At 39.6% G+C, this 13,263-nt stretch overlaps 1 long non-coding RNA gene across 2 annotated transcripts; it reads left to right on the top strand.

The window, feature by feature from the left end:
* Window positions 1-461: 461 nt before the first annotated feature.
* On the top strand, window positions 462-12,642 carry LOC106732063 (uncharacterized). 2 transcript variants are annotated; one of them, XR_001368322.3, is made up of 5 exons: window positions 462-583; window positions 3,028-3,098; window positions 5,131-5,231; window positions 7,078-7,161; window positions 8,686-12,642. It is a non-coding gene; the product is annotated as an uncharacterized LOC106732063 (long non-coding RNA). The 2 variants fall into 2 exon arrangements; XR_012903143.1 differs by lacking the exon at window positions 7,078-7,161.
* Window positions 12,643-13,263: the final 621 nt, after the last annotated feature.

Raw genomic sequence — 13,263 nt, 5'->3', positions numbered from 1 at the left:
CTCCTTCTAGCCAGGACCAAAGCTGGGAGCTGTAGCTTATTTCCTAAGCTATTGCACAAAACGAACCTGCCAGAAACCACAATTTTTCAGTATAAAAGCAAAATGTGGTGCTTATATAGGCCTGATCATCCAACCCTCACTCACATTGTGCAATATGCCCGTTAACTTCCATGGAACTACTCACGGAGCACAGTACTGTTCACCTTGAGGGAGTGTATAACCAGGCAAGCTGAGAGTCATGCCAGGCCCCTGGCAGATAGCAGGGAACCTCAGATTAGCAGGGAACCTCAGACCCTTTTGAATTACCAGGCCCCAGGACAGCTGCCCCCTTTGTCTTCCTCCCTCTCAGTTGGTGGGCCTAACTGTAGCAGAAATTCTCATTTGTCTGCGTCTTCTTTTTTTATGCTATCTTTGTCCTTATGTCTCTCTCCATTTTTTCTCTTGTTTTGGATCTTTCTCTTAGGCGTCCCCCTTCCCCCAGATGTGAGTTAGTGCCTGAAGAGTCAAACTGGAATCCTCTGCTTTGAAGCTGTTTGGCCATGTTGCAGACCTTAGTCAGTTGCATTCACTGTTGTTGGCACAGGTAAAGTACCATGGTGTGTAGATGATCAGAAAGTGCCAGTTGCCATCATCTGTTATCTAGCAAATGAAAATTGGCTGGCATGGTAGTCTACTTTTCTATCTAGATATAGCTTATCAGTTAAAACCTGTCACATCTTGCCATTCATTCACAAGTCCCCTTAGTTCCACCATAGTCCCTAGTTTGCTAACTACTAGAGCGAGGGGACACCTCTGTTCAGTGAAAAAAACAACAAATGGGCAATCTGAGCTAGCTAGACAGATACCAAGAGGAAGAGGTACTGAACATTTTGTATTTCCCTCTTCTGAGAGTCTAAATATGATTTTAATTTGTTATTTACTACACATTAAAACTCTCTAAACCGTGCATCTGACGAAGTGGGTCTTTGCCTACGAAAACTTATGCTCCTACACTGCAGTTAGTCTATAAGGTGCCACAGGACTCCTTGCCGCTTTTGCAGATTCAGACTAACACGGCTACCCCTCTGATACTCTCTAAACCAAGACTCTCTAGTCTGGCAACATCTTTGGTCTGGCACGGATGTTGCAGGACCAGAGATTACGGTGCAGAGCCAGCTGTTGCCTGTAGAGAGGTGATGGTGAGACCACCCAGCGCATGGCAACGGGGCTGCCCAGATGGGCTAGGAGACCCAGTGCATTGCTGACAGCCAGGGTGGTGAGCTGCAGCAGCAGCAGCAGCGGTGGTCCAGCGGGGCCCAGAGCCTCAGCTACCTGGCGGGGTCAGAAGCCCCAGCATGTGGCTGCCTGGCAGGGCCGGGAGCTGTGGCAGTGGCCCAGCGAGGTCAGCACGGCAGTGGGGCCAGCAGCAGCTGGGGAGTCATTTGGGAGGCCAGTGGGCCAGGCCATGGTTGGGGGAGCTATGGCAGGGGACCAGAAATGACCTTGCCTAGTCCGGCAAAATCCCTCATCCGTGACCAAGGGTGCTGGATCAGGGAGGTCCAACTTGTATTATGATCAATGGGCTGGTAGACACTTATCATTGCAGTATCATCAGGTTGACAGAAAAAACATACTGACCAGATTTTAAAAACAATGAATAGTCCTGCAGCACCTTAGAGACTAAGAAAAAAAATGTAGATGGTATCTTGAACTTTTGTTGGCACAGCCCACTTCTTCAGATAAATGGAGTTGCTAATAGCCAAATTCTTCAACGTTCAAAAAACTGCTACTTTTATAAATTATACTTCCAAAAATACTAGAGATGATTCCAGTGCCTGTGTAATAACTGTTGTTTCCTCAAGCAGAACTGGGGAACAGGGAGGACAGACTCTGCATAAATGTGGCTAAGTAACTTTCCTGCCTATCAGGCAGTAGTTTCAGCTCTTTGTCATTTCTCCCCTGCCTCCAGTTCTTTTTGTTGGGGTGAGGGTGGGGGGGAAATGGGTTAGGCTTTGCCCTCTGTATCCTATTTAATGATTTCCTTAATTCAAGTCATTTCCCTCCTGGGTAGAAATAATCGAGCCCTAGAATTTTTGGTTCCATCAGTTGCATGTGTGTATATCCCAAATGAAGTTGAGGAACAAGCTCAAACTTTCTGGCATGAAACTTAGAGCAGAGCCACCAAAACACTGCTAATTTCATATTTATTAATGCGAAGCATCAGATTGTAGATAGAGAAGACTTGGAGGGGTACCATCCCTCCTCATCTAGGTGAGCAGAGAAGGAAGAGGGGAACATAAGAATGGCTGTACTAGGTCTGATCAAAGGCCATCTAGCTCAGTACCCTGTTTTCCAATAGTGGCCAGTACCAGGCTATTCAGAGTGAGTGAACGGAACAGATAATAATCAAGTGATCTATCCTCTGTTATCCATTCCTAGCTTTTGGCAAACAGAGGCTAAGGCAGGGGTGGGAAACCTGCAGGCCAGGCCACTTCTTCCCACAGCTCCTATTGGTATGGAATATTGAACCATGCCTGTTGGGTGCCGCAGGGCTCTGTGCCTGCAAACACTCGGTAAATAAACCATCTTGCAGCCCGCCAGTGGCTAACCCTGATGAAGAACATGCAGCCCATGGGCCACAGGTTCCCCACCTCTGGGCTAAGGAGACCATCCCTACCAATTCTGGCTAATAGCCTATCCTACATTAATGTATCTAGTTCTTTTTGAGTCTTTATAGTTTTGGCCTTCACAACATCCTCTGGCAAAGAGTTCCATAGATTGACTGTGTGTTTTTGAAGAAATGCTTCCTTTTGTATGTTTAAACCTACTGCTTATCAATTTTATTTGGGGACCCCTAGTTCTTGTGTGATTAAAAGGAGTCAATAACACTTTCTTATTTACTTTTTCCAAACCAGTTATGCCATCCCCTCCCCTTAGCCCTCTCCTTTCCAGGTTGGAATGTTCCAGTCATATTAATCTCTCCTCATATGGAAAGCTGTTCCGTCCCTTTACTATTGATTCCCAACATTCTGCTTTTTTGACTTGCAGGTGCACAATGAGTGGATGTTTTCAGAGAGCTAGCCACAATGACTCCAAAATTTTTTCTTGGGTGATAATAGGTAATTTAGATGTTCATTATTTTGCATGTATCAGTATTGAATTTGATCTGTCATTTTGTTGTCCATTCACAGTTTTGCGAGATTCCTTTGTACCACTTTGCAGTCTGTTTTGCATTTAATATCAAGTAGTTTTGTATCATCTACAAATGTTGCCGCATCACTATTACTCCTCTTTTAGATCCTTTCTGAATATGTTGAAAAGCAGTGGTCCCAATACAGACCTCTGGGGGATGCCACTTTTTACCTTTCTCCATTCTGAAGAGTGATAATTTATTCATACCCTTTGTTTCCTTTTAACCAGTTATATGATAGGACCTTCCCTTTTATCCCAGGATGCTTACTTTGCTTACAGCCTTGGTGAGATTGTCACAGGTCTTCTGAATGTTTAAGTACAAAATATCTGCTGTATCACCCTTGTCCACATGTTGTTGACCCTCTCACAGAGTTCTAGTAGATTGAGGCATGATTTCCCTTTACAAAAACTATGCTGATTCTTCCAGATATGATTTCCCTTTAGAAAAACAGAAAAGCAAATAGGGCTTCTCAGAGCTGCAGGCATCTATCCACAAAAATGTGATTGGAGACATAAGGGCTAGATTCAGCCAACCTGAGAATCAGATCCAGTTTCATGTATTTAGTCTTATCAACAACCAGCCCCATTTTAAAATTTGCATATAAGTCTTTCGCAATATTTTCCCCAGTAAACTTGGTAGCTAAACAGTTTTCAAAGTTTAATATAGAAATTGAAATATTTTAAAATTGCCGCAATACAATCCACATTTTGCAAACATGAAAACAGCATGTTTCAACTCAAAAAAGGATGTTGTGAATATTTGGCTTTCTTCACTTTGTGGATTATGGAGGACACTACATAGTTCTGCTTTGACCCCAGTAGGCAACTAAGCCATGCAGTTTTACAGTTTCTATCATCACACATTTTTGCTATTAACCTTTAGGTTTAAATGTTAGAAGAGAACTCTTATTTAATCAATTAAAAACATAGCAGTAATTACTAGAGTGATAATGGAAACAGAATGTTGACAAACAAAAATTCTAAGTACCTCAACATCTAATGGTGTTATTAAATATTAAAACACCAAGAATGTTTTTTTTAAAAAAAGGATAGAAATAAATCGCAGACAAATATGCCTATGTTATAACTTAATAGAACTAACAAACAACAAAAGCAAAACTGCAACCTGCTTACAGCTCTCCTTCAGCAAATAGTTAAGCACATGCTTATTTTTAAACCCATAAGTAATCTTTTCCCTATTTGTCAGTGGGTTGACCCTGCGAAGCTCAGAGTTCTCTGGCCCAAATCCCATGCAATGAACATAAAAGCATATTTAATATTAAGTACAGGCAGTCCCCGAGTTACGCGGATCCGACTTATGTTGGATCTGCAGTTACGAACGGGGTTTTTCTCGCCCCGGAGGACGGGAGCGGCGGGACACCCAGATGAGCCACGGTCCCGCTGCCCGTGTTCTCCGGGGCGAGAAAAGCTGCTCCCCGTCTCCTTGGTCTGCTGGTCAGACCAGGGAGATGCGGAGCAAAGCTGCGGAGGACACCCGCAGCGGGACAGCCCAGGCGCTGAATCTGGATGCCAGTTCCAACTTACGTACAGATTCAACTTAAGAACAAACCTACAGTCCCTATCTTGTACGTAACCCGGGGACTGCCTGTATGTAAGTATTCCATTTAAAAACAATGCCTATTATTAAACATGTGCTTAATGCTTTACAGGTTCAGGTAAATCAGCTCAGCATCTTGCAAGATCATGCCCCCGATCATTTAAAGTATATGCTAACATCTAACAGGTCCTGATAGGCTTACATTTTATTGAAGCTAATCAGTACTGATTTTAATTGAGATCTTCATTGGTCACAGTGAACTGTTTAGCTGTCTTACATCTCGTGAATGGCCATATAGATCTTTGGCTTTACTTCAATCCATTGATTTCACTAGTCATTTATTACCTATCCTCTAAAGCCTTATTTAATTATACTTTTTTTTCTCTCGGTGACTTCAATAGATGCTAATTGAAAACGCAAGTAATGCAGTATATATGTAACAGCCTCCTAGACAGGGAGGAAGGAGAGAACCCAACATCTTTGTCATCCTCACGATAAGCAGGTGGGCAGATAGAATATATAATAATTTGTCCTTTTATTATCTCTCCTATATTCTCTTCTGTCTAGGGTGTTCTACCTCTGGTCATCACTGTAGTTTCCGAGAACCTCCCACTAGTGCATTAAGCCATGTGACTACAGATCTGCTTAATGTGTTTGTTCTAGCATCCTCTCCTCAGACAGAGAAGTGTGAGCAATGGAGTGTCTTGTTTTGGACTTTTTTTTCAGTAGGAGTATTTATACACTTTGTTATACGTTTGTTAGAGAAAGCAAGGTCAAAGAAACATAGCTTGCGCATCCCCATTTTTCACCGTACTCTCTCCATGTGATATGTAAAATGCATGGATGACACCATGCACGCTTAGAGCAATTCTTCTGCAGTGTTTAATTTGACATCTTTATTTTAATGTTACTAATTATGGGCTAAATCGTTTCACGTGTGGCAGCCCCTTTGCACCCTGTAATCTGGCTGGAAATGCCCCAGAAACAACTCTCCTGCTGTAGGGAAACTCCCTGATGGGCATTGTTGAGCTACAGCTGGGTCTGTGCTTCTGACTCCATCCTAGCTGTGGGGTATGGACAGGGAGTGAGCATGACAGAGTCCTGCTACATTATACTTATCCATCTCTGGCACAAGGTACATTGAGGACCTATACTAACGGTGTAACTTAGAGCAACTTGGCAATAGATCTGAGTGGTGTCAGGGCCAGTGCTGGTCTTTAGAGTCAGGACAAACCAAACAGAAGAGATGCTACCTCTTGCTCTTCTGGTCCAAACTGAGCTCTGGCACAGAAGAGAATCTAACGTGGTGATTCTGGGCTGGCCCTTATTGCAGCTGCTTACAGATGCTATGCAGGGTAGGTTACAGAGGGGTAGCTCTGTTAGCCTGTAAACTTTTTTAAAAAAACAATGAGTTGTACTGTACTTAAAGACTAGCACACACATATATATACAGGGTTCGACAAATAATACAATCTACTCGCCTGTGGCGAGTAGATTGTATCCCGGAAGAGCCAGGTTCGGGCGATCTGCACATGCGCAGATCGCTGGACAGCAGGGCTCGCCACGGTTCGGCGAGCCGCGTGTGTGTGTGTGTGTGTGTGTGTGTGTGTGTGAAAATCATGAGATTTCATGGGCAAAACCCAAGAGGCTAAACTCCTTTTGATTTCCTGTTTCATATTGGATTAAGTGAAAATATTACCTGAGTAAATTCTGGTTAATTAGGGTACCTGCATTCAGTGTACTTAGAACATCCTTTTTCAGCTTCATTTGGTGAATTTATTCTCTGTGAAATCTTTTCGGCTTTCTGTCTTGTTTCAGAATGGCTGGCATATTGTATTATAGAGGTAGCAGCATTTCAGTAGTGAGTGAATAACTCAGAATATATATAACTCAGTGTTGTATATGTACCCTGACATGCAATATGGGGTCTTAAATAAATGTAATATTTTTACATCAACAGTGTTATTTATTTTTTAAATGGATCAATTTCTTACATGCATCTGTATGTTAATGTCACCTGTTCAGTTGCTATTCCCAGGGCAAACCCTGGGCCGAGAGCAGTGAAATCAATGGAAGTTCAGAATGTAGGCTCATTTGAGAAGTCCACTAGGCACCTATCTGAATCTTTAGATGCCTGGCTACGTTCACAGTTGTGGTGCTTAGATCTGTGGTACATAAAGCTCCACTCTTCTGATGACCCTGACTGCAGGCACACACATACCCTCACCCAAATGCTATTCCTGGTTGCTACCTGCAACTTCATCTGACATTGGCTGCTACAGGCCTCTGTGGATGCTGAATTCTTGACCTGTCTTCCCTCGCTGCTTCTTCTTTCGCTCTACTTCTAGACTTCCTGCACAACTCAGAGAGCTCACCTAAGGACACACAGTTTCATAAATCAAGGGTTTTCAAGCAGACAGCAGCAAGATGAGGTAAGGAGCCTCTTCTAGGTCATGGGCATGGAATGGAACCAGGCATAAGCACTGAATGAAACCACACATATTTTAGAGTTGGGTCCAAACTGGAATCCTGGAACCAAGTCACCCGTGATTTTTGGGAAAGCTGCGATCTGCATCTGAACTTGGTGACTTACTCAGTGGTCCTGAATTAGAAGCCCAAATTTGTGGAAAATCTGGATTGGAAAAAAGAACTTCATATCTCTTAGCATATGTACTTCATATAGATTTCCATGAAGCCCAGATCTGGCCCTGTCTACGTACCTGGATATAGGCCAGATTGTCTTTTAAAAACAATCCTAATTTTCTTTGTCATGAAAACCTCTCATACATTTTGAGACCATTCTCTCAAAACAGCTGGTCTAATTACCAATGCCGAATAAAAGTAGACATTACATTAAACTATGTGTTTGTCAGAAATTTTATAGCTTGCTACATTATTTATAGGTCACTAGTGATATAGAATAATAGTACTTACCTCACCTGGTTGTCAGAAGGCTTAATTCAGTAATGTGTTTAAAGGACTTTGACAGCTTTGGATGAAAAGTGTTAGAGAAGTTCAAAGTATTATTAAAAGAATGAATGAGTTTAATGTGCCTAATATTTCTTTTTTTTCCTTCACTATAGGTTTTGCCTAAAATCAAAAATTTTTTATACTGTAACTTTTCTGATGCTGATATTTATTGTCAGTAACTCTTTTCTTTCTCTGTTGACTGTCTCTGTGTATTTCTTGATGGAGACTCATTTTAGTGGTTTAAGTTATTAGTGCATGACATGGACTGCTTAAAAACAAGAGTTCACACATGCTAAACTTGCTTCATGAAGTAAATCTTCCCTCCAGTAAGAAACAAGTCAAGATGTATTTTCTAGTCAGAAAAGTAGTTTTTTGTAACGGCTTTTTCATAAACATTTAGTACAGTGTTTAATAACCTCTTTCACAGAGAAATCCTGCCTCTGCAGAGAAATGTGTTGTTCTAAGAGCCTCAGAAATATACATATAAAAACTTTAGATCATTACCTGAAATCTCACATTTTTAGATGCAGGTTTTTTTTAATTACCATAATTTGTACTGCTTTTTAGAATCTGTTGAAATCTGTGCTGTCGAGATATGGGTAGGACTGTAGAAGTGAAATCATTTGTGCAGTTTTCTTGGGTTATAATAAAACTCAATGGATGATTCTTTTTAAAAAAAATGTGAAATCTTGCAAAAGTATCAAGAGCCTTTGGTAACGTGCATCATGCTTCTAACAAAGATGGGGAAAAATCCCCTCAAAATAGATGTGAAAATGTGTTGAAAGCTGCAACAATGAATGCTCTAAAATCCATGCTGTCAGTGTGTCAGTACTTTACTTTAAAATGACATGGTGAATTTCTAGTTTTAAAATACATCCAGGGGGAGCTAGGGAGTAACAATTTTGCCTTCTCTAATGGTATATAAGGAAATATGAATAGAAAGAAGAGTAACATAAATGACTAATATTTGATTTGTTTTTTGATAGGAACTTTTGATCAGAAACTGGTCAGACATTCCCAGAATGGTTAAGAGCCTGTCAAGGTCACTGCCAAGGACAAGAGAGTCAATTAGTATGCAGATCAGAGGCAAGGAGTTCAAAGGTATTGTTCCAATTCAATCACATTAGCCAGGCCAGTAATGAACAAACGGCATGACCTTAATCATGGAGCCTGAACCACTCATTGAAGGAAAGTATGTGTCTGTGTGTGTATTTGGAGGGGAGGGGGCGTCAGAAGGAGGGGTTAGAGTGACAGGAAGGTTTTTTAAAGAGACAGTATGAACAGTTGGCTTAATTAGCCACCAGTATCTTATTTCATAGTCATCTTATTTTAAAGCACAAGATGGCTTTTATTTTGGGTTACAAATGAAACAGACGTAAATGGACTTGGGGTTAGAATAGTTAATAAAAATGCTCAGGCATTCTCTGGTATATTAAAGGGCTTGCAGGAGGAGATGGATAAACTATGGAAAAGGACCAAACTAAATTTTGCAATTTCAAGAGTATCCTCATTATGTTAATTTCCTTAAAGTCTTGAAGTAACCGTCTCCTTTATTACAGAATGTTACAGTGCTTGCAGTCCATAGACACAGTAGGAATTTGTAGTTATGTCATTAATACAGTAGAAAAAAATATTTATATCCAAAAGAATATATTGTTTTAATATGTTAAGTCCAACAAACATTAGAGCTATGTTCAGTAACATTTTTAGTGTTTTAGGTATTACAGTTGTCAAGTTATTTACCATATTTCTTAGGCTAGCAATCTGTATGTGTGATTGTTCTCTCTCTCTCCCTCTCTTTCTAACACACACACATGTTATACTCGTTATGTACACAGATACATATATTAACTGTATTGTCTGTATATGAAATATATTTTCTTTTTTACTCTCTTCTGTTTATGATTATATGTAACACAGAAAAGAGCAAAAAGAACATATTTCATATGTAGATAATATGTGTGCATCTTTGTATATAATATGTATGTATTGCTAGTGACTCCTTATCTAGTGTTACACTGAAATTTCCACTCAAAGCATGATTAATTTGTCTCTTTGTGTATGCTTATAATAACATTTAGTGACTTTAATTATTCAAAGAACAACTGCATTTTTTGTTTTTCTACATATATACATGCAGATTTGCAGATGCATATATATTTCCTACATATGGCAATATGAACCACTTTGCACATAATTCAGCATTAACCATTGAAAATTTGAATGACACATGAAATATGCTCATTTGCTTCTAAGATGGTTTATCTTGCAAATATTGTTTCTTGTTAGTATATGTAGCAACTTACAAGTTTCCAGTATCTCTCTGGGTAACATTTGCTCAACAATTACTTCTGCTGGAGTAGATTTCCAAGGGAAGCTGCAGGCTTCATTGGGGAAGCTATTTGCAGAAATCTCTTCATTTCTCTATAAATGGATCACGAGAGGCAACTAAGATTTTAGGAATCAAGATTTTTGTTTTTTCTTCTTTATTGGGGAGGTAGTTTACCAAATCTCACTAAAATGGAAGATGTCTAACAGAAAATAAACTATTCTAAGCTATGATGCACCCTCGGGGTTCATGAATGTTGGGGGAGGAACAGTGATTATACAATGCAATAACATATTGAGACACTCTTTCAGTTTTACACTTGATATCAAGTAAATACAGGATATCTCACCCATGAAGGGTGATTATCTTTCATGAAGGGAGGAAATGAGTTATTAAGGTCTTTCTCAGGAGCAAAACAAGGATAAGAATCTTTATTAGTGTAAGAAACAATTTGTTTTTTCCCTGTAGAAATATGCTTACTTACTTTTTAGCCATTTTTTTCTTAAATTGTCTGTATCTCAAAAAAACCTGTATCAGTTTCAGCTGATACCAGTGCACTCCTTGAGAAAATTGTTATAGAACATGTGCTCATGGCTTTTTTTGTCTAGATCACAATTAATAATATTTTTAGGCATGAAATGTGTATCCACTCCCATAAGAAACACTTGTAAAGTATTTGATATTTTATTTGAGGATATTAAAAGATTGTTTAAAAATAAACATGTACTGCTGGAGTTGAATTTTCACACGATTATTCAGATAGTCAGTAGGTCTCCTTTGATCATATTATTATGATGCTTCTGCAGAATCTCATTCTAAGACAGGCACATATTTTTTTCTCTCTTCCTCTCCCCCCCCCCCCACTAAACAAGGTCATAGATTTTTTTTAAATGAGGACTAGAAGTTCGAAGTACAAGATTAAGTAAGTTCTAACAGTGTTATAAAAGTAAGTGCTTTTTTCTATAATAAAAGGTGTTTAAAAGGTTCGCTACAGCTTTAAACAGAATTACAATTTACTTCTTTCAAGTGTCCAGGCCATAAATTCTTCTCAATTCCCTCTCTCTCTCCTTGTCGGAATTAATGAGATCAGATTTGATCAGGGCAGTGATGTGTTCAGAGCCAAATCACACAACAGCGCGCGTGCGGTAATGGAATTTGCATCTAATGCATACATAAATCAAACATCTTTCTGGACATTTTCATATGCATAATGTCATTTCATCCAGTTCTCTCTGTGCAGAGGGGGAGATTTTTCTCTCAGAGAGAATGACTTTCTTTAATGCTTTCATTTTATTTTCGCTGACTACAATCCCCGAGAATGCGCTCGGTCGGAGAATCTTTCGGGGCGCGGTTGACAGTTCCTTTTCCAAGAGGGGTCCTTCACATTTATCATGCCTCTTCCTCGGGGGCTTTGTTATGCAAATGTGGCTGAAATTGATAATTCCAAAGTGCTTCATTTCGGTTCCTTGGCGGTTGGAGATGGTAGATAAAAAGAAACTGACAAGACACACTGATTGCCCTCAATGCTTGTAACTCTCTTGCTAACAAGGCTCGATATTGTTAAAAATTCCTATTGTTATCAGGGTGGCAGTTCCATTATGCAGGCCTTGCAAATTTCTGATTTGAATATTAACCCTTTAATCACCCTTCTCCCCTCCCCCCCACCCAAAATCAATTGCCATCAAATGGCTTAAGGACACAAAACATTAAATTATTTCTCTATTATGGTTGAACATCTGTGGCACATTTTAAAAACTCCATTAATCTTTTTCAAGGTAAGCTGGAGCATTTTACAACTTGATGTAAAAAACATAAAAAAGTGAGAGGAAAAGGGAGAGAAGGGTTAGTGCCCTAATGCAAGAATAGACTGAACTGCGCTGTTTCAAGATATGGGGTTGCCAGGAAGGCATGCAGAATATTTACATGGAAATTTCTGTTTATAAAAATCAAATAGTTCCTGGAGAGTGGAGAAGTTTCATTAGTTTAAACTTTTGTTTACTTGAACTTTATGTTCTGACTGAGGTAGGCCTCAGGGAGGGGATAGTGTGTTTTCATATTCCATAGTATAGTTAATTTTTACCTGGATATCCTGTTGGCAACAGATATAACTTTTCTGGCTATCTAGCAAATCTCTTTTAATCTGACAGATAGGCAACCAAAAAATCCATACAGCAAAAGGAAATTGCAAATTATGGGGATTTTTATATACTTTTTTTCCCCTTTTTAGCCAAGTCTGTAATTTCACTTGTATAATTTAGTGTTGTTTATCTAAGGCAGATTACACTAAGGGTATGTCTACACTGTGGCACTATTTCGTGATACTTCTGGTATCCCGAAATAGTTATTCCATGACTTTGAAACACGCCCTTTATTTATAGAGCTCGACAGTCCTGTAAACCTCATTCCACGAGGAATAATGGACGTTTTGGAATAGTGGTTTATTTCTAAATTTGGTGCTGTGTAGATAGCGCCAAATTACAAAATAAGCTATTTTGAAATTAACTCAAAATCAGGCACGCAATTTTCATAGCTCAAATTGCGTAGCTTATTTCGAGCTCAGAGTGCCGTGTTAGACACACCCTAAGTGATCTGTAAGGTACTCTTGACAGTACAATAGAGGGAAATGCATATTATAGGGGCCCGATCCAGCACCCATTGAAGTCAATGGGAGCATTGCCAGTTGTTTATAAAGGGTGCTGGATCACACCTTGGAGATGATGATCTCCTCCACAATGACATATTAAATGTATGTTATAGAGTATACCATATGCACATTATATTTACACTGAAAAAAGCAAAGGTGCTTGATAACTGATTTACCTATTCATTAATGAAAATGTGCTGTCTGGAATTTTGCACATCCCTTTAACACTTGCTGATATGTCCCCAAAGAAAGCAAATCTCCCCCCTCCCCCATCAAACTCAAGTCTTCAGGCTGGAATTGCAATTAAAGGTTAAATTTGGTTTATCATCTTTCTTGAGAGACCTGACATGGTTCCAGTTAAAGTAAAGCGGAATATGACAAGGTAAGTACTAAATTCTGGGGTACATGTGGGAGAGGAAGGGTTTCGTTTGTAAAACGAAGCATAGTTCATTTCTAACAACTGGCAACTGTAACAATATATTATCTCTGTACAATTAACAAGAAGGTGCATCTCAACCAGTTCATGTCAAAGAAACATCAAAGTTTCCCACCTTCTTAGTTCTGGAATCTTGCAAAGCTGTACCTGCCAAA

This window comes from Pelodiscus sinensis, chromosome 4 (genome assembly GCF_049634645.1).
Source record: "Pelodiscus sinensis isolate JC-2024 chromosome 4, ASM4963464v1, whole genome shotgun sequence".
NCBI lineage: Eukaryota > Metazoa > Chordata > Testudines > Trionychidae > Pelodiscus > Pelodiscus sinensis.
Note: the sequence above shows the minus strand (reverse complement) of the source record. Positions and strands in the feature narration are given on the sequence as shown.